The sequence below is a fragment of the Myotis myotis genome, unplaced genomic scaffold (genome assembly GCF_014108235.1).
Source record: "Myotis myotis isolate mMyoMyo1 unplaced genomic scaffold, mMyoMyo1.p scaffold_m19_p_2, whole genome shotgun sequence".
Lineage (NCBI taxonomy): Eukaryota > Metazoa > Chordata > Mammalia > Chiroptera > Vespertilionidae > Myotis > Myotis myotis.
The window spans coordinates 113,031,572-113,054,159 of NW_023416324.1; the positions used below are offsets into that span (position 1 = coordinate 113,031,572).

The window sequence follows — 22,588 nt, forward strand, 5'->3', positions numbered from 1 at the left end:
GCTGACTTTATTTTCAGCACATGACAGAACTTCAGAATTGATGATGAGAAATTATTAATTGCTCATCCATTATTATATGCTTTTGCACATATGTTTACCACTTTCCTCTTTACTTAGTAATTTTCTTAACGTAAGTCACCACAGCCTACTCTTGACAGGTCATGGTAATTATTTTCAGAATGAAATCTGAGAAACAATTGAAAAAGGTGGAAATAGTTGGTAAGGTGTTGTTTATTTTGTTTTTATTTTTCACCAAATGGGTTTTAAGTAAACCAAGGCTTTGAAAAGAACAGAAACTTGTGCGCTTTTTATTAAAATTTGAGTTGATAGCAGTTAGAAGAGAAATGGCTGATACTGTATTCTAGCTGACATTTGTGTGTGTGTGCATGCACACATTAATATTCTAAATCACTTAAGTCAGGAAATATATTAATTAGATCTTGTGATTGATTAGAGCATGTAAATGTGTTAGCTTGCCAAAAATTACCTTTGTGTTTAGGTATCAGTTGACTACTTCTAAAATATTTTTCATATTTGACAAATTCATTTAAATGTGATAATTTAAATGTGTATTCATTGATTAACATCCTTAAGAGCCAGCATTTCTATACCATTTTGTTTCCTGATTGTTTCTAATATTGAATATCATTATAAATATTTAACAATTCAGAAGGTGCTCATTGTAATCTTTGTTTTAAGTTTTCAGTTGTGATAATTGGCCCAGAAATAGTAATGTATATATAACCTGTGTCCTGGAATCCAAAAATATATCTTTCTACATACAGGCAGTCCTCAGGTTACGTCTGACTAGACATACGTCATTTCGTGGTTACGTCGCCATTTCCCATTTACAGTATTTATTAAAAAAAAAAAAGTCCTGTAATTTCAACGTATGTACATATGTGCTTTATGCTTTTTATTATTTATTTACCTCCAGTAAAGGTCAGGAATTGTTATCTTTTAATTTTTTTTACTGTTTCACTTCAGTACTGCTGTGTATGTGCTCCATGTGAGTGATGTAGGTGCTTATGTAGGTGGGTTCCAACTTACGGCGAAAGTCGCATTATGTCGTGCCGTAGGAATGGATTTCCGATGTAACCCAATGACCTACTGTATTTAATTGGTAATCTATATATATAAAAGCCTAAGCGACCATTACGACCAATTGGCCGCTATGACACACACTGACCACCAGGGGGCAGACGCTCAATGCAGGAGCTGCCCCCTGGTGGTCAGTGCGCTCCCACAGCCAACTTCCCGCGGTCCCTCCCCCTGGCCAGCCCCTATCGCTGGCCAGGCTGAGGGACTCCACCAGTGCACGAATTCGTGCACTGGGCCTCCAGTCTAAAACAATAAAAGCATAATATGCTAATTAGACTGGACAGCCAAATGACCTTCCAGACGTCCTTCTGGACGAAGCTGGGGCTGCAAGGGCTGAGGCAAGCCACCACAGCTGTGAGGTCCAAGCCCTTTGCACGAATTTCGTGCAAAGGGTCTCTAGAATCAAGATAAATAAGGTAGTCTCTCCCAAAATCCACACACTATTAGAAGGGGAACAAGGAAGGAAAAGAGTTGATCTGACTAATCCCACTCCTTCTATTCACATGACTATTAACCATTGAGCTTCAGAAAATTCTGTTTATTTGGAGCCGCTGCTTCTGTTTTATTTTTATTATTTTATTTTTTTATTGTTTAAAGTATTACATGTCTTCCCTTTTTCCCCCATTGACCTCTACCTGGCCACTCCCACTCCCCAGGACAAGCTCCAGTGTGCATGTCCATTGGTTATGCTAATATGAATGCATACAAGTCCTTTGGTTGAGTTCTTACCCCCCTTCCTTCACCCTCCCCTGCCTTCCCTCTGAGGTTTGACAGTCTGTTCAGTGTTTCTTTGTCTCTGGATCTATTTTTGTTCATCGGTTTATGTTGTTCATTATATTCCACAACTAAGTGAGATCATGTGGTATTTATCTTTCTCCAACTGGCTTATTTTGCTTAGCATAATGCTCTCCAGGTCCATCCATGCTGTTGCAAATGGTAAAAATTCCTTCTTTTTTACAGCAGTGTAGTATTCCATTGTGTAGATACACCACAGTTTTTTAATCTACTCAACTCCTGATGGGCACTTAGGCTGTTTCCAAATCTTAGCTATTGTAAATTGTGCTGCTAGGAACATAGCGGTGCATGTATCCTTTCTGCTTGGTGTTTCTGCTTTCTTGGGGTATATTCCTAGAGGTGGGATTACTGGGTCAAATAAGAACTGTTTCTATTTTAGATATTACTTAGTTTTTCGGGGGAAAAAAAGTTGTATGTCTGGGATAATCCTAAACATACTTTGTTTTAAGAAATGAGATATCAGTTCTTAAAAACATAATATGTGGTGATACCTTAAATTTTAAGAACAGTTATATTTCCGTTATGTTAGCTGTTACTAATAAAAGCTCAGAGTCAAGGGTTCAGCTTTCTGTTAGCAAAGCCTGCAGGTCCTTATTGCATATATTGAGTAATATATAACTGGCTTCCACTTACTTTTCCATTTTTATCTTCTTTTCCCACCCCCATTTTCTTTCTTTTTTTGTATCTCTATAAACTTTTTACTTTTGAAAGAATGAGTAGTAGAAGTCATTTGCGAATAAACATGGTCTATTAAAAATATTGATAACTTATATTATTAGAGCTTTTCAAAACTGTATTATTGAAATTTTTAAGCCTTATGTTGTATATCTTCCACCAATAGATGCATTTGATATAATGCATAACTTGCTAAACAACTACTTTTTATATTTAGTATCTTAGCTCAACCACAGATACATGAGGTTTCCTATAATTGTGTATGTCTTTTTATATGTGAATTTCTTAGAACACAGTCTTTCTAGTGTTTTCATTCTAATAGGTACCTTTGGACTGTTTTTTTTCCATAAGTTTATCTTTGATATTTCTAGCATTATTTCCCTAATATATAATGTATGGAAAGACTGTATGTAATTTATTGGAGGCATACAGGGTTGCTCCATTTTCCCATTTCTCCATTCAAAAATAAGCATTTCTGACCTTTAGAGCAAGCATTAACTTATGTCCAGGATTCCTTAAAACAGTGTGTAGTGAACTTTTCAAAGAATGTGGTTTATACTGAAAATGAAATTTTGTATCAGACGAAGCTAAGCATATTTATTCAAATAATAAGTTCCTTTAGGAACACTTTTAAGTTTGTTTGATTTCACTTAACAGTTTTGACATAATGACTTGAAAATTAAAATCATCTACCTTTTTGCCGCTGTGCTATTTTGTTCTATTAATATCAATTTGCCATAAAACTATCTAAATAATGGTGAATGTAAGCCTAGTTCTTGCTGGACTGTAGTATCAGAACTTTTAATAAAGGAGAATGATAACTATCAAAATGATCAGGATTTGTTTTTTATCACAATCTTGAGACAGATTCAAGATTATTATTGATATATTAGAATAGATTTCTAAGTAAATACTCATTTTTAGGAGACTTCAATTTCAAATTAATTTTTAGATGATCACTAGTTAATCTTAATTCATCCACAAGCCCTTCAGTTACCTAAGTTTATTTTAGATTTTAATAAGGATTTTTTACATGTTGGAATTTAGTGATCAGAACTCAAAGTGTGACCCCTGTTCTTAGTAGCAACTAATTGTGAAAATGCATGCTCAGGAAAATTTTGATACAGAAGTTTTATTTTTTTTAAATGTATGTAGCTCTTAAAGTCAAATTTTACCATGCATTTGTATAATACACACACACTTTAAAAAAATTTTCTGTAAGCTGCATAGTGAAATAGCTAAATTTGCTTTTTATGGATGGTTTCTATTCTGGTTTCCAAGGCTTTCCAGGCATTTATCATAACAATGCTTGTTGTTGGTAGGCCTTTTAACCAAGTGTCAGGTAGTTTGCCCTTTAAGTGACCGGCTCATCAAAGCTTTACAGACAAGCAAATTACTAGCATACATATATTTCAGGAAAAATTTACTTTGCTTAATATGGCTAGGTTTTGTATCTTCTCATGAGACTTGTTTCACAAAAGAGTAAATTATCAAAATAACACTTTTTAAAATGTAGTACTTTAAATGGTAATATTTTGGTTGATAGGAGACAAGAGTTGCATTAAACTTTCAAAAACCATTTCGGTAATATGATGATGAAATGACCACAACTTTAAATTATTATTTATCTTCATAAACATGGATTTTTGCCTTCACCAGGTGATTACATTATAAGGCTGTGCTTTGACAAATGACAGTAAAGTTGTATGATTTTATTGAAGTCAAATGTGTTGTGAGATTACATTTGGAAAGATATTCATAATTTGGAAGTTTAAAACTTATAATAACCTAACTCCAACCCCTACATTTGGGTCAAATATCTCTGGAGATGGCTGCAGAGTTTTCTTTACAATGCTGTCTTTGAGTCTTCTATAACTTTGCACGTATTGATCTTCCTTAACAATGGCCTCCCTCCACCCCTCAACCCCATGATGTCATTAGGCAGTTAATTTAGGCAAAAATATGCCCATAAATATGTGGTTTGCCTTTTCTGTGGATTACTGGCAACTGAAAATATAAATTAGCATTCTTATCAGGAAGATAATTTTATTAATATTATCCTTCAGTGATTAAAACAGATGCCCAATTTAAAGCTTTCTTGTAAAAATTTAATAAGATTATATTCTTAATGATGCCATTATTAACTCTCCCTACTCCCAATTTTCTTAATGTGCTATACACAGATGAACAGTAGGACTACTTCTGAATAGGACACATTGTTATAGCTATTATATGAAACATATAACGTTTTATTCTTTCCATCATGTCTAATTTTAAATTGGGGGTGGTAGAGACAGACTAGGATTTAAGTATAAAAATTGCTGTCTTGAGCATTTAAATGATCAATATAAATCATAACTAATCCAGTCACCTGTTCTATAAGTCTAGAGCAGCCGTGGGCAAACTACGGCCCGCGGGCCGGATCCGGCCCATTTGAAATGAATAAAACTAAAAAAATAAAAGACCGTACCCCTTTATGTAATGATGTTTACTTTGAATTTATATTAGTTCACACAAACACTCCATCCATGCTTTTGTTCCGGCCCTCCGGTCCAGTTTAAGAACCCATTGTGGCCCTCGAGTCAAAAAGTTTGCCCACCCCTGGTCTAGAGACTCATAGATGGATGTGGGCCAAACAATAGGATTCCAGTGCCATTCTACAGGACTACAAAGCTGTCTATAGGAAGTTATGGTGTTAAATCATAATTTCTGGATCATGATCTTAAACCTATAATTGATTCCATTTCTATTGACTCTTTACTAACAAGGATTCCTGATAGCCTCAAAGTCCATGCTGAAATTTAAAGTTTGAAGTATCCAGATTAAATATGAACTTACTTTACATTAAAAAAAATATTTAAGTGCAAAATATCAGTTGTGTAATCATGGTAAAACATAAAAAACTTTGCTATAAAAGATTTTTAAAGGCTATTTGATTAAAACATTTATTTACTTAAACTCTTTGCTAGAATTTTTTTTAGAATTCAGCATCGGAGGAGGAATGTGACATAATAATGATGAAAGCCGAAAGTTTAAAAGTTGTGATGCCCTCACATGGTTGGAGGGTAATTCTAGCTTCTAAGGACTGAATGTTGTCCACAAGAGTGTCTCATCAGGTCATAAATTGGTAAGACATATGGATTAGATTTTATGTGTTATACCTGATGTTATTGTATTGAGATGACTATTTATGAACAAAATGAGCACATTGTATAACTAAGAATATAGTATTAACTATAAGTTAAAACTTAGAATTTTAAATACTTGATGTAATCCTTTCAAAGTCTCATGAAGCTAAAGGCCATATGTTTGCAGTGGTGTTTAATAAATAATCAGGTTTTAAAATAAAATGGCATCCTGTATTATAGTATGATTATGTAAATATTGCTTTTGCATCTGCTATGGATGCTTACTATATAGGTAAGAGCCCCGAATACTTTCTAGTTATCGCAGGAGATATTTGAGAAATAATATATTGATTTTTTTAAAACTTATATTTATTTTCTTCATAAACCAATTTAAATTAGTTTATTGCTTTGGGGATTTTATTTTTCTTAATAAAAGCCATCTTTCTTCTTGATGTCTCTAAAAATAAAGCCAAGAAAATTTTCTCATTTCTTGCATTGAGAACACCTAAGATGCTATTATCAACTGAAAATATGTTAGAAGTCAGTATACATTTTTGTATGCCCTGAAAATTAAACCATTTCCTTTCAGAATTATATTCAGCTTAGAAAACAAATTTTTAAACTGTTTTGTGTGCCTACTTATTTTGCTTTGTTTTTTACACAGCTATATTTTACAGGGGGTTTCTTGAAATAATACAGTTTAGATTAGGAAATCTTAATCTGCAATCTGAAGATAATCGTATTTTGCAGATGAAGTGAAAATTTGGGTTAAGTTATGTGTCACGGTTATATTGTTGAAGAATTAATATTTTTATTACAGTACGGTGCACAGATCCTGCAAGTCTCTTAAAGATTATTTGACATTATCATATAAACAGCCTTCTTTATCTATTTCTGACTTTATTCTTAACCAGAGATAGGTTATTCTCTCCCTTACACACACCCACACACACTCACTCGCTCGCTCACGCTCTCAATCACTCACTCACACCCATCCTTATTTTTAAATAATGTTCTACATGATTTCTGATATGGTATTTCATGACTTTATATGGATCATATTCTATAAACTTAGATTTCTTAAACCAGTCATTGTAGTCAATGGTAGTCTAGAGGAAATACAATAAAGTAACAACAGTTGTCCCTTATTTTATATACTTTTTTTTTAACTTTCTACCATAAATTGCATAACTTTGGTAATTAAGAAAATAATGTCTAACTTTTAGTGTAGCATGTCCATATTTAGTACTCAGTGAGTGAGCTTCAAGGGATCACGACCCCTTGGATTGAATGTTATGTATGTTCAGTTTTTAGTGAAAGGTTCCAAGTATTTGTCAGATTTTCAAAAACAGTTGAGTAACTTGCTGTTGAATGTTTGTGTCTAACGGCCAAAGCCTTGTTAGACACCTCAATGTGTAACTTATGAAAGATATTTTTAATGAATACACTGATTGTAACTGTTACTGATATTTATCCAAGACTGGTTTATTATAAATGACCATTAGACTGATGGAACAAATAGATCCTACCAGCTTTTAGTGTACTGTCAATCTCTGTGCCCAAGTGTGGGATTGGATTTCTCCGCAGAGTAGTTGTTTTTGGTACTGAGTGGTTACTACAGTCAGAAATAGCTGAGTGTTTTTGGCATGTTATTTAATTTTCACAATAGCCATGTTATACAGATACTATCAATATCCTCAATTTACAGAGAAGGAAATTGAAAGTTTTAGAGAAATTAAGTAACTTGCTCAGGTCACATAGCTGTTAGCTATGATACAAATCTAGCTTCCTAACTGGATCTTGGGCTTTCAGTTGGTATGGCAGTATGCAGAGTAACCCTGGAAAATTTGAAGGATAATCTAAGAGAGAATTTTAGTGTGTGTTGATGTAAATACATGAATTTGATTTCCTTTGAACTTAAGTGGTGATTGCTCAGTCTCTATTGTAAAACCATCTTTTAAAGCACTTGCCAAAAATAAATTTGGTAAGTTGCTTACTATCTAAAATTAAGTATCTATTGCATTAGAAAATAACCTATTTAGTGCTTATAATTTTAAGCATATTTATTATGTATTATTATAAAAGTTTTAGAACTGACCAGAATGGTTTTGTAGTACTAACCACTAAGGAACTCACCCTTTAATATTTAAGGTTTATTAATAGCAAACACTGGGGAGGGGTTTAAAAACCTACTTTAGGCTACAAATATTTCTTGGTAGAGGAATAAATCCCAGGTAAAACCCTTTACTAAGTGCTGAATTAGTTTCCCATTTGTCCTTAGTTGTGAATAATTCTATTAAAATCATCTTTTATGTCTACTTTTAAAATAGTTATGCAGCAAAATTTATTTTTTTGAATATGTGGAATTTTTTATTGAGTACCTACTTTATGTGAATTCTTTAGGTTAGTTTAATTTTATTCTCAAATGAGCTCCAAACTATATAACCATTTGCCTGCTTTTAAGTGTTTTTAATAAAATTCCTTTGTCTAAATATGGCTTAAAGTTAAGTACACAATAATAGTACTGCTTTAAAAAAAGTGAAACCATAAGAATTTGTTTATTTTTCAGTTAAATTGAAACAGTCTGCAGATCAAGTATAAGCTTAATTTCTTCAGGTCCATGGTTCAAAATATACAACTTGATACGTCATCAGAAAATGAGAATTCTATCTTAAAAGTCTTTTAGATATTTGTGCATCAGTTCTTTAGTAGCAATATAGTTGCCTTTTCAGAATTGAAATTATGGAAGGTTTGAGAAATAAAATCAAACCTAATTCTTTCTCTGACTGACTTATTTCGCTTAGCATGTAATACCTTAATCAATAAAGAAAATTTTTAAAAAAATCAAACCTAATCCAAATTTTCAATACTATTATTGTTATGTTCACATATTCCTTTCCTGACCTTGAGTATATTTGCATGGACACTAATAGTTGCAGTCATGGTTAAGTAGCTCTTAAGTAGTTTTTAGTGTTCCAACTATTTGTCTATTTGTACACAGGTAATAGTGGTATGTCATGGGTTTTGAATTTTGGACTGATATTTTGATATCTTTGAAATCCCTTCCAGTTTTGTGTGTTTTTTTCCTACCTTTGGTTATTTCTCCTCAGTACTCTTAGCAGACTTTTCCTTTCTATTTGTCCTTTTCAGTATTTTTGGTGTCCTCAGGATGCTGTCTAGACCTTCTTTTCACATTCTTCCTAGGCATCTCTCCTTACATTCAAACTTCCCTGATTTCTCATAGCCAGTTAATCAAGTAGTACTGCCATGCTTGTCTCCTGAGTATTTCTTTAGCCTTTTCACTTTTCTCATTCCAGTTCAGGGCACAGTCCTTTCTTATGAGGAAATTCAAAAGCCTTCTAACTGGTCTTCATTATTTGAATTTTCTAACATGGTCAGCTGTACCTACTGCTTTTACTTGGGATATTTTTGTTTGTACTCTTTTCATCTCTGCCCAACTGTGGCATTTCCTCTACTAAACATTCCTTCCTGACCCTAAATCTTGATATGTGCCCCAAAATACCCTGTAAATCTTTTTCTGTCTTAGCATTTCTCACATCTCTATCTTGTCTATCTCCTGCACTAGACTGTAAAGTTGAACTCTGGGATATTGTTTATTTGATATTGTAACCCTGTAATCAGCATTTAAGTACATTAAAATCCTTTGCAATGGGGTATCTGGAAAGAATGTTAGAAATTATTACATACAGTTAAAGCAATGAGCCAGATCACCTGACTCCTAAGTCAATATTCTTTGTGTATTTCATTATATTTAGAGTTTTACCATGAGCTTTACTAATACAAATTATATAGTTAACATATTGAGTGCTTGCCATGTTCCAAACACTAAACTAATGCATTATTTCACTGAATCCCTGTATCTGGCCCTATTATTATCCTTTGGAGAAGCTAAGTAACTTGGTGAAGTCATATTGTAAAAGTGATAAAGTTCGGCCATAACCGGTTTGGCTCACTGGATAGAGCGTCGGCCTGCGGACTGAAGGGTCCCAGGTTCGATTCCGGTCAAAGGCATGTACCTTGGTTGCGGGCACATCCCCAGTAGGGGGTGTGCAGGAGGCAGCTGATCCATGTTTCTCTCTCATCGATGTTTCTAACTCTCTATCCCTCTCCTTTCCTCTCTGTAAAAAATCAATAAAATATACTTTATAAAAAAGTGATAAAGTCCGGACCATCTCTAAGGTTATCTTCTGGGTCTAGATTATAAATCTGACTTGGGAGGGAATTTAGTAGCATTTATTGCAGCCACTTTTCTTATACTTGAACCATGTCTACAATACATCTTCAAAGTTGTCTTTTGAACACTTCAAGTGATGTTTATCTTGGCATCCTGGTCTTCTTTCTTTTCCCATTTTATGTTCAAACCTTTTATAAACCCTTCCTCTACAACAGGTAATCTAAAATGTAAAGCAGAAAAACCAGATGATTGCCATTACTAAAAGCATTTAGGAAAGGGATTAGGTTTGTGTGAAAATATAAGCTGCACTACAAAATCTGTGGAAACGCTGAGCTGAGAACATTCTCTAATTCGTTCTTTGGTTTCATAGCTGCCATATTTAAGAAAATGGGTCCCTGTTCATGGCCATAAGTTATTGGTATTAATACAAAGGTAGCTCTAAAGGTGTTTTGTTTTGTTGGTTTTTTTCAAAATGGATAAGGAGACATTGTTTAACATATTAGAGATCACAAGGATGTTTTCCCACTGCGTAATTATTGGTTATGCTGATGATGCAAGGATTTCATGGGACTCCTTTAGATGTGCTTTGATCCACTCGTGTAAAAAGAGTAAAGTGCATCTGAATTTCTTCAGAGTCCGGGATCTAGAACTTCTGTTTTTTCATGAGGCATGTTTAAAGACATGGCAGTTTGAATTGTCTTCTGTATCTGACCTGATCAAACCAGCAATCTTTTGGCCTCCTTTTTCCACCTTCATGGATAGCTGATAGTTTCTTCTATTTCTCCCCTTTAGATTCAGTTCTAATTGTCTATAGAATATGATATTAGGCAATTGAGAAAACCCACAGATGGATATTTATGAGGTATGATTATACATTTAAGCCTTTCACTAAGTTTACAATATGATTTCTCACTGAATTCATGATTCTAATGTAAAAAAATATTTTTCAAGGTTTTTATTTAAAAGATCATTAAGAGGTTTGAAAGACCACTTTATTTTCCACAAAGTCTTCCATGACTTTGTCATCACTGCTATAAGTATGTAAGACTGCTAAATTTCACTGGCATAATTTTGTCGAAGGTAACCTGAAAATCCATAGAGCTTTAGCTTTTCTATTCCTCAAACCTAAACAGTTTTTCTCCTTACTACAATTACCTGTAATATATTGAAATTGCTACACTGCCTTCCTCCTCAGTAACAGTCAGATGCAGGGAATGTCACAAAAAGGTTTATTACTTTTGTATTTATGCTATCTTTGTCAGGAACAAAAAAAACTCAGGAGATCTACCTGTTTTTTACTGTATTCCAGTGATACCCTCTAATTAGTTTCTAATAGTTGAAAGAGCTGGTTATTGAGCTGGTTATTTCTTTTTTTTTTTTTTTTTTTTTTTGCCTTTTTTTTTCCTTTATTGATTAAGGTATTACATATGTGTCCTGTTTCTTAGTTCTTTTTACTAGCATAATAAGCTTAACATAAGTTCATACTGAACTTACAAATATAATTAGCTAATATATTAAGTACTATATGTTTTATTCCATCTTTGTCTTCAATTAAATGTTTAATATGTTATATACAGCGTGTTGTAATTAATAGACCCTTGAGATAGACAAAGTCCTACCTTTAAGGTTTAATTCAAGGAGAAGAATATTCAATAAAGACACCAAAAACAAAATTATCTGTGGAAGAATCCAAGAGGTGGAGCCTGCATATTATAGAATTACCAGTATTCCTTAGAATTCAAGGATATGGGTCTATATTGAAATGAGAAAAAGTTGTTAGCTGTTAAAAACTTTTTGTCACTGAATGTGTACCTATTTGAGTACACCTCAAATTTGGTAGGATCACCCCACTAGTAAATATAATGCTAAAGCCTGTCTTCTTAAGCCACTTATTATTCCTTGATAATCCAGCCTTTTGCTTAGACAGATTCTAAAGAGGTAAGCTCTCTTACCCCCAAAATGAAGTAAAGTGCAAAAGAGAGTTTAGCCAGTGGTAGTAAATTGATAAACTAGAAAACTAATTCTTTGGGGCATATATTCCCAGCATTGTCTTTACGTTTATTGAAGATAAGCAGTGTATTTTTTTTTTTTTTGCTCAAACCCAAGCCAATCTAAATCTTTAAACATCCCAAATGCAAAACATTCATTGATTGATTAAAAGTAAAGTAGAACAGCCCTAACCGGTTTGGCTCACTGGATAGAGCATCGGCCTGCGGACTGAAAGGTCCCAGGTTCGATTCCGGTCAAGGACATGTACCTTGGTTGCAGGCACATCCCCAGTAGGAGGTGTGCAGGAGGCAGCTGATCGATGTTTCTCTCTCGTAGATGTTTCTAACTCTCTATCCCTCTCTCTTCCTCTCTGTAAAAAAAATCAATAAAATATATATATAAATTTTCTTCTTTTTATTAAGGGGTGATGACCATGCTTGGTGCTGTCCCTTTGGTCTAAATCTGAATGAAACAACTATCTCTTTAAAAACCTCATGGTACTCTTATTCTTCTGTGTTTATCTGTTTTCAAACAGTTCCTCAGTAACCTCTATTTTTATTCATTACTATCCCTGGACTTTGGGGACAAATTAGGAAGGAAATGTAAGGAAGCAAAGAAAGATTAGTTAACAACTTAGGAACAAAAGCTGGGTTTGGATTAGATAATCCTAATGGCTAACCTAATATAATTTTTACTTTGTCAAATATGTTGCCCGTAGAATTATGCTTTTTCTATAACACTATTTTAAATAACACCTTTGCACCTTCAAAAAAAATGGGCATAAATGAAAAAAGATTAGTTATGATGTGAGCAAAATTAGCTATGTGCTCCTCCCTGATATTTGGCATTTGGTATTACAGGGGATGGTCTTATTTCCACACATTTGGTTAAGCCTCATTGTGGAAATGGGATTGAAAGGATTTGTTAAGAATAGCTGTTTAATTGAAAAAAGTAGTAGAATGCTTGAGAAAAAAGAGGGAAATATGAAGCCAGTCAGTGAAATAAAAAAAGAGGTTTCCCACGAAGGTTAGTTTCCGTAACTCTTCCATAACTATTTATATGTTAGTGTTTTGAACCCATTTGACTTCTCACTGTTTAAAGCAAGCTCACCTCTCGCAGTTTGAGCTACCCACCACATTTGGACAACTCTCAACTCTAGACTTCTAGGTCAGAAATTACTCCTGAATTCTAGATAACCTATTTCCAGCAACCTTCTTTTTATATTTCCAGGATCTATAATTCAGAAGTCTCAAAATTCAATCCCAAGTGAAACTTGTATTTCTCATTTTCTCATCTTTATTCCCAAGTTCCTCTGCTACTCACTCTTTACGCCCAACAAAATCTAGCTTTCTTCCTGTGACACATTAGCCATCTCCCCAACTCCTAGTGGCTCTAAGCTAAACACTCCAGTCATCCTTGGCTTTTGTTTTTGTTAATTTTTTTCCATTATCATCCCTCTGATCTCTCACAGATTCTCAGTGCTTAGTTGTAAAAACTGTATCATTTTACCTTGCTTAAGTCCCATGACCAAGCATTTTGCAGTCATACCTCTTTCCCCTTACTTAGGTAACTTCTTTTCAATATCTATCTTGAATGTACTATCTTTCACTCTCCCCCCTCCCAAGACAAAAAGAGATCACATTTGAGTGGTTAGTTACTCTAAATTCTATAAAAAGTTTTGAAACTAATGTTGAAGGAAAAAAGCCCAATGAGAGTAACCTGAATTCCACATCCGGTGATCTTCCCACTGGTGGACACTGTCCAACTTCATATTATTCTAACCAATATTCAACAAATGTTGGGCATTGTGCAGAGGAGGCAGACTGTGATTTATCATTTTTCACAGAAGTGTCATCTAGAAAAAAAGTGTTACTGACACTTGGCTCTATAGGAAATAGGAGGCAAAGTTCAGTTCAGCATTTATGACCCATTGCCTCCAAAGGAATTTAGATTACCTAGATATATGAATTACATATTAGGCAGCAAAAATAAGTGCCAAGTTTCGTTTCAGACTGAAAATGAGGAATGAGATTAAATACTTTTTTGTTAATTATTTGTTTTTAGTTAAAATGATAGCATTACCACCCTAGCCAGTTTGGCTCAGTGGATAGAGCGTCGGCCTGCGGACTTAAGGGTCCCAGGTTCAATTCCGGGCAAGGGAACATGCCCGCGTTGCAGGCTTCATCCCCTATAGGTGCATGCAGGAGGCAGTCAATCAATGATTCCCTTTCATCATTGATGTTTCTATCTCTCTCTCCCTCTCCCTTCTTCTCTTAAATCAAGGAAAATACATTAAAAAAAAAAGAAAAAAGATAACATTACTCATATCCAAGAACTCCTTGGAAAAAATAATTTTGCTGTTAAGTGTAGGAAATAGCTTTGGGGGTAATCCAATACAGCTATCTCTAATCCTATATAATAAAAGGGTAATATGCAAATTGACCCTAATAGCAGAACGATTGAGAATGACTGTTCACTATGAAACACATTGACAACCAGTGGGCAGACGCTCAATGCAGGAGCTGCCCCCTGGTGGTCAGTGTGCTCCCACAGGGGGACCTCTGCTCAGCCACAAGCCAGGCTGATGGCTGCCAGCACAGCGGTGGTGGCGGGAGCCTCTCCCAACTCCTCAGCAGCTCTTAGAATGTCTGACTGCAGCTTAGGCCTGCTCCTCAATGGCAAGTGGACATCACCCAAGGGCTCCCAGGCTGCCAGAGGGATGTCTGACTGCCATCTTAGGCCCAATCCCCCTAGGGAGCGGGCCTAAGCCAGCAGGTGGACATCCCCCAAGGGGTCCCAGACTGCAAGAGGGCACAGGCCGGGCTGAGGGACCCCCGCAAGTGCACAAATTTTTGTGCACCGGGCCTCTAGTTGTAATATATTTAGGATTCAAATTCCAGGTATACGATTTGCGAGTCCAGGCTTCTATAGCATATCAATCCTTTAGTAGATGGCTGCCAGCCTTATAGTAAACTAGAGGCTGGTGCATGAAATTTATGCACTCAAGGGGGTCCCTCAGCCCGGCCTGCATGCTCACGCAGTCCAGGAGCCCTCAGGGGATGTCTGACTGATGGCTTAGGCGGGGAGTGGGCCTAAGCCATCAGTCAGACATCCTTAGTGCTGCGGCAGAGGAAGGAGAGGCTCCCACTACCGCCGCTGTGCTTACTACCTGGGGGCAGCTCCTGCGTTGAGTGTCTGCCCGCTGGTGGTCAGTATGTGTCATAGTGACTGGTCGTTCCACCGGTCAGTCAATTTGTATATTTGCCTTTTATTATATACTAGAGGCCCGGTGCACAAAAATTTGTGCACTCGGGGGGGAAGGGGCATCCCTCAGCCCAGCCTGTGCCCTCTTGCAGTCTGGGACCCCTCGGGAGATAACGACCTGCTGGTTTAGGCCTGCTCCCAGGTGGCAGAAGGCAGGCCCAATCCCTAGGTACAGCCCCTGGGCGGGCTCAGAGCAGGGCTGATTGGGGAGTTGGGGCGCCGCCCCCTGTCATGCACAGAGCAGGGCGGATCGGGAGGTTGCGATGCCACCCTCAGTCACACTCAGGGTAGGGTCGATTGGGAGTTGGGGCACCACCCCCTGTCACACTCAAGGCAGGGTCGATGGGGAGGTTGCGGCGCCACCCCGTCACGCACAGAGCAGGGTCGATCAGGGGGTTGGGGAGCTCCCCCCTGTCACACACAGAGCACGGCCAATCGAGGTTGAGGAGCTCCCCCCTGTCACTCACAGAGTAGGGCCAATAGGGGAGTTGGGGCACTGCCTCCTGTCACACACAGAGCAGGGCAGATCAGGGGGTTGGGGCGCCACACCCTGTCACACTCAGGGCAGGGCCAATGGGGAGGTTATGGCTCTACCCCGTCACACACAGAGCAGGGCCCATGGGGGGCGGTTGGGGCGCCGCCCTCTATCACCCACAGAGCAGGGCGGATCAGGGGGTTGGGGCGCCGCACCCTGTCACACTCAGGGAAGGGCCGATGGGGAGGTTATGGCTCTACCACGTCACACACAGAGCAGGGCCCGTGGTGGGGGGTTGGTGTGCCGCACTCTGTCACACAGAGCAGGGCCAATCAGGGGGTTGGGGAGCTCCCACCTATCAGGCACAGAGCAGGGCTGATCAGGGGGTTGGGGTGCCTTCCCCTGTCATGAACAGAGCAGGGAGGATAGGGAGGTTGTGGCCCCGCCCCCTGTCACACACAGAGCCACAGGGCGATCAGGGGGTTTGGGCGCTGCCCCCTGTCACACTGATCCTGGTGCCGGGAGGCCTCACAGGCTCCGCTGATCCGGGTGCTGGGAGGCATATTACCCTTTTACTATATAGGATAGAGGCCTGGTGCATGGATGGGGGCCGGCTGGTTTGCCCTGAAGGGTGTCCTGGATCAGGGTGGGGGTCCCCACTGGGGTGCCTGGCCAGCCTCGGTGAGGGGATGATGGCTGTTTGCAGCTAGTCACACACCCTTCAGGGTGGGAGTCCCCACTGGGGTGCCTGGCCAGTCTGGGTGGGGGGCTGAGGGCTGTTTTCAGGCTGGCAGGTGACTGAAGCTCCCAACCGCTCCTTTTTTTCTTTTTTTTTTTTTATTCTGGGCCAGCTTTAGCTCTGAGGCTTGGCTCCAGCTCTTAGGCCTCGGCTGCTGAAAGCAGGTATCTGTTTTGTTTGGGTTCTGTAATCGAAACACTGTTTCAATTCCAGCTCTGAGATCCCGGCTGGCTGAAAGCAGGTTTCTGGGGTTTTGTTTAGCTTCTATAGTTGTAACAATGTTTCAGACTGCAAGCTCAGAGGCCGGCAGCGACAGGCGGGGAACGTTGGAGTCCTCCGTCACTGAAGCAAGCAAGCCTCATGTTCGCTTCAAGCTGCCTGGCTGTCGGCCGCCATCTTGGCTGGTAGTTAATTTGCATATCGCCCTGATTAGCCAATGGGAAGGGTAGCGGAGGTACGGCTAATTACCATGTTTCTCTTTTATTAGGTAGGAGGATTTTATATGGCACATAGGCCTTTGTCTAGTAAGAGATAGAAGCAACTATTGAAACACTGCCTTGCCATAGCTGGTTTAGCTCAGTGGATAGAGCATCAGCCTGTGGACTGCAGGATCCCGGGTTCAATTCCAGTCAAGGGCACATGCCCAGGTTGTGGGCGGGCTTGATACCCAGTAAGGGGGTGTGCAGGAGGCAGCCAATCAGTGATTCTCTCTTATCATTGATGTTTCTGTCTCTCCCTCTCCCTTCCTTTCTGAAATCAATCAATAAATAAATATATATATATATATATATATATGATAAATAAATAAAAAAATAAAACACAGCCTTATATGGTTAGACGTAGTATGGGACATGACTCACTATACTACTTCTGAAGGAGTTAGAAAAGCTTTTACAGAAAATATTTTAGCTAAAGCTATAAAAGAATGATAGAATATCCACTGAAGTATTCAGGTAGTAAGAAAGAGTATGAGCAAAGAGAGTGCAAGTAAACCATGGAGGATCTCAATGAGTTTAGGATATCCAATTTAACACATTGTTTGCGGGTAGTTTTTATCGCGCACTAACAGGTGGTGCGGGCCATTTTTGCTAATTTTTTGTGCAAATGGCAACGTTCAGTAAAATTACGATAACTTTAGTTTACATATTTATACGTTACCGCATTCTACCGCTAGTCTATAAAAAATGTATTAATACGTGTCCCACGCCCTACTACCAGTCAACATAAAACGTATAAATATGTTTCCCGCATACAATGTGTTAAAAGTTGAGCTGGCATTTGGAATGGGGGAAAGACATCAATTAATAAAATAGTTTCTGATTCCCTACCCACTTGGCCCATTATGTCATTGCTGAAGAATTCTGAATTACTTTTAGAAATGATAGATGGATTTAAGCTTCCATTAAAAAGTTTTTATACCTATTGCTGGGTGAATATTTATTAGTATTTATTGATCTCTGAAATGAGTCAAATCTTAGAAGTTTTATTTTTATTTCCCTTGATATTCTTTTCTATCATGTCCTTTCTCTAGTTTTGTTCATTTCTCTATACTTACACTACTTTAGTAGTGAAAGTGCTGTTTATTTGCTTGTAGTCAGACAGAGGGAATGCTATTATCAACCTTTTGAAGGAGAATTAATCTTTATGATAAAACTGGAGGCCCGTTGCATGAAAATTCGTGCAAGAGTAGGCCTTCCTTCCCCAGGCTGCCGGCACCGGCTTCCCTCCGGCACCCAGGACCAGGGCTTCCCTCTCTCTGGCCAGCCACAGGCACCGGGACCCTGGGCAGCTTCCCCTAGGCTGGGCCCCGGCTTTGTCAGGAAGGATGTCCAGAATGATGTCAGGAAGACATCAGGTCTATCTGGTCTAATAAGCATTTTACCCTTTTATTAGTGTGTATATATATATATATATATATCTCCTATCTAATAAAGAGGGAATATGCTAATTGACCCCCACTCACACTGTTGCAAAGATGGCTGCACCCACAGCCAATAAGGAGGAAATATGCTAATTGACTGCCCCACCCTCAAAGATGGCAGCACCCACAGCCACAAGATGGCAGCACCCAGTCCCCTTAGCCCCGCCGGGGTAGCAGGTGGGTCTGGCTGCTCCGTGTGCCTGCCGCCAGAGTTCCCCAGTCACCTCAGCCCCCCAGCCACCCAGGGCCGCCCGAGGCTCAGGTGACCAGGGCCAGCCGAGGCTTGTGCTGCCGGCAGTGGCAGCAGCAGAGGTGTGATGGGGGCGTCGCCTTCCCCTGATTGCCGGGTCACCTCCCACCCCTGAGGGCTCCTGGACTGTGAGGGGGACAGACTTGGCTGAGGGACCCCCCCCTCTAGTGCATGAATTTTCATGCACCGGGCCTCTAATGTGTGTGTGTGTGTGTGTGTGTGTGTGTGTGTGTGTGTGTGTGTGTATTTCAGAGAGGCGGGGAGAGAGAAACATCAACAATAGAGAATTATGAATTGGCTGCCTCCTGCACTCCCCCTACTGGGGATCGAGCCCGCAACCTGTGCATGTGCCCTTGACCAGAATGAATTGAACTCGTGAGCCGAAGCATTGCTCTCTAGAGCAACAATCTATGCTTTTCAATTCAGTTTTAAAAGTGGAAGTTGTTTAAAATACCTGCACAAACATCCCTATTGGTAAGTTCTTGCTGCTCAGGATCTGCTGTGACACAGCTTGCAGGGGCTAAGTCTGCCCCAAGCCAGCCTCACCCCCCTGCTGCCTGGTCCTGTCTGGTACTGTGGAGGGCCCTGGGGAGGGCGCTGGCGGCACCAGCCAACCTTCTGCGGGTCTGGCCACAGGCTGCGTTGGACTTTGGGAGACGAGGGAGGAAGAGCGAGGTTCAGGAACAGCTTTGGGGACATGCCTGTCATGGTGACTGTGCTGTTCCCCTCAGGCCGAGGTGAGCGGTGCGCAGGGGGCGCCTTCTCTGAATGAGGCCGTCGGAGACAGGGAGCTCCTGGGTGCCCATCTGCAAGCTCCACTGCTCCCACTGTCCTGGCTTCTACGCCGCCTCAGAAGGCAAAGGTCTGATCAGCAAAAATGAAAACTTTAAAGAGATGACGTGGGCTCCACCTCGGAGTGGCTCAGACATGGTTCACGGTCCCACATGGAACTGCAGACACCAGTGGGTGTGAGCAGCGGCCAGGCAGGCCAGGCATGGCCCTCTGGCAGGGCCCAAGTGCAGGGAGGAGCCAGAGCTTTGTTGAGAGAGAAAGTTCACAGGGCTGAAGGTTCCCTCTTCAAACACTGATCGCTGGTCACGGTCTTGCCCCCAACCCCCATCCACAGGGCCCTCCTCAGGGAGTAAAGGGCACCAGGCGAGACCGTCCCCACGGACCCGTTGGCTCTCCTGAGTCTGTGGGGGCAGATTGTGAGGCTCTCCGCTGGGCAACCCAGTCACAGCTGCAGCCCTGAGGCCAGGCTCTGGGCTCGGAGCTGGGGTCCCCAGTGCCACAACCCCCTGGTCCGCAGTCCCCCTGGTGCATAACCCCCCTGATCTGCAGCCCACCTGATCTGCAGCTCCCTCCAAGCTGCAGCCCCCCTCTCCCCCGATCCACAGCCCCCCTGATCTGCAGCTCCCTGGTCCACAGTCCCCTGTGCAGTGACTCTGGGCTCGTTGTGAATGCATCATTATTCTAGGCCCAAGGGTGTGCTGGCTGCTCGGGGGCTGGCAGTGCTGGGAGCCTGCGGCTGCTTGGGTCCCTGCTGTTCGGTAGTGATGCATTACTGGGTCTGGGCTAATTTGCATAATGTGTATATATATACATATATATATATATATATATTAAACATAGTCCTTTCCCTGGATAGTCTTTTCTAAATCTTTATTTTTTCCCTAACACAGCTGAAGTAATTTGAATTCCTATTTAGGTTTTTAATGTCTTAATTTATGTTGAGAATTTTTATTGAATTTTTTCCTACATAAATTTTGTATTTTCTAGGAAAGATGGTTCCTAATATCAGTATTGAAAAATGTAGATCTTGCCCTGTTATGTGTGGCTCAGTTGGTTGGGTGTCATCCCAAAAGGTTGCTGGTTAGATTCCTGGTGAGGGCACATACCCAGGTTGTGGGCTCAATCCCCAGTAGGGAGTGTGCAGGAGGCAGCAGTTGATAGACTGATTGATGTGTTGCTCTCACATCGATGTTTCTCTCTTAAAAAATAAAAGTATCTTTAAAAGGAAAACATAGATCTTTTTCTATATTAAGCTGTACTTTAATTGCTAAATTCTGATGTTTATAGGAGTTGGGTGCCATCAACTTCTATCCCAAAAGACTAAAGGAATATTTTTAAAATATCTAGAATGAATATATGGAACTATATCCACTTCATTCCTTTTCAGTATAACTAGGTTATTCAGATTTTAGTTCAGTATTCTGAGCTAGACATCAACTGGCAAAATTGGAAATCCTTTCTAATCCTTCTCCCCATTTTTTACTCATAGGTACCAGTATACATTTCAGTCTAGATAATTATCAGTCATATACTGTTTTCCCAGTCTCCAGGAAATAATTTAAAGTAGCCAGAACTATAGTGTCAAATTTTTAATTTGAACTTAAGCCTCTTAGCATGTATCCTTCATTCCCTAGTAATGAATTGTGCTATCATCAAATTATCTGTTGCTGCGGTTATGTAAACAGTACAATGAAATCTCTGTCGAGAGAGCCTGATCTAAATGTAAGCATTCCAACATTGAGGAAATGCCACCCTCCTCCCACCCCTTTCTCACACCCTTTCTTATTTCATTCTGACTCAGAGGAAGGAAATAAATTTTTCATCCAGTCAAACCTTGCTTAATGTTAGTCTAATAAGAAATAACTAGCTAGTGTATATGTTCATTAATCTTAAGTAGATATGATTTTATGTTCTTATACCATTTTAGTATTTAACTTGAAATAATATATTAGTTAAACTTTATTAATTTATTTGGAATATTTGAGTTGTAATGCTAAAATTGCTATGTGTATTTCACTTTTGTGTCAGTTTCTAGTTTTTCCAGACTAAATTTTTATTATCTCTCATCTTGAATGTTTTAATAGAATTTTAGTTCAGTTTGTTTTTTAATTGTTTACTTAGAGTGGCTCTACAAGAAAAAGCTATAATTATATCAGAATTTTACTACCAAATATTAAAATAATTTCCCCCAGAGATCATAACTTAGAAATCTAAAGAGATTTGGAAAAAGAAGGTAAAGTTATGCCCTAGCCGGTTTGGCTCAGTGAATAGAGTGTTGGCCCACCGACTAAATAGTTCTGGGTTTGATTCTGGTCGAAGCCACATGCCTCAGTTGCAAGCTCCTCAATTCCCAGCCTTGGTCAGGCTAAGAGCAGGAGGCAACCAATCGATGTGTCTCTCACATCTATGTTTCTCTGTCTGTGTCTCTCCCCCTCCCTTCCACTCTCTCTAAAAGTCAATAGAAAAATATCCTTGGATGAGGATTAACAACAAAACACACACACACACACACACAGAAGGTAAAGTTAATATTAATCTTATCTACACCTTCTTTGAAATGCATTTTTAATGTAACATTTTTATTATGTAAGTTTTATGTAGCCTGTTGTATTATAGACATTTATTATAAACTTTTACTGTTTACTTACCAGAATCACTATAAACAGAAATAACTATACTGGGAATTATGAACATTATTTACAACATTTTTAAAAAAATATATTTTATTGATTTTTTTTTTTACAGAGAGGAAGGGAGAGAGATAGAGAGTTAGAAACATCAATGAGAGAGAAACAACGATCAGCTGCCTCCTACACAATCCCTACTGGGGATGTGCCCGCAACCAAGGTACATGCCCTTGACCGGAATTGAACCTGGGACCCTTGAGTCCGCAGGCTGACGCTCTTTCCACTGAGCCAAACTGTTAGGGCTACACCATATTTTTAAGTGACTATAATTCACCCTAAGCCAAGAAAATAAATTTTACAAATCACAAATATAATTTAACATTTATTATTGTTTCTTATGTTGACCATAGTACTTTATCTTCTAGAATGAAACATTTGCTAAAGAAAGTGGAGTTGTTGGCTCCTCTTCCCTCCTTTCCCCTTTTCCTGTTTGCCATTTGTTCATGTCTTGAGTTCACACTGTACAGGATAATAACTCCATGAGTCATTTTCATTTTGGAATAGTTTTCATTATTCTCCAAAATTCAATGAAAATAGTCTTACTTCTGTCCTTGTCCCCTATCTGCCTGCCTTCCCA

At 39.2% G+C, this 22,588-nt stretch overlaps 1 protein-coding gene across 6 annotated transcripts in view; it reads left to right on the forward strand.

The window, feature by feature from the left end:
- The window catches only part of TSC22D2 (TSC22 domain family member 2), a 60,789-nt gene that overhangs the window by 21,090 nt on the left and 17,111 nt on the right, over positions 1-22,588 (forward strand). For 2 of the 6 annotated variants that reach the window (XR_004974359.1, XR_004974360.1), the window contains one exon: positions 5,541-5,698. The exons of the other annotated variants lie outside the window; for them this stretch is intronic. The gene's annotated coding sequence lies outside the window, so the exon portion shown is untranslated. The remainder of the gene's footprint in view (positions 1-5,540; positions 5,699-22,588) is intronic. 6 annotated transcript variants of the gene reach the window in all.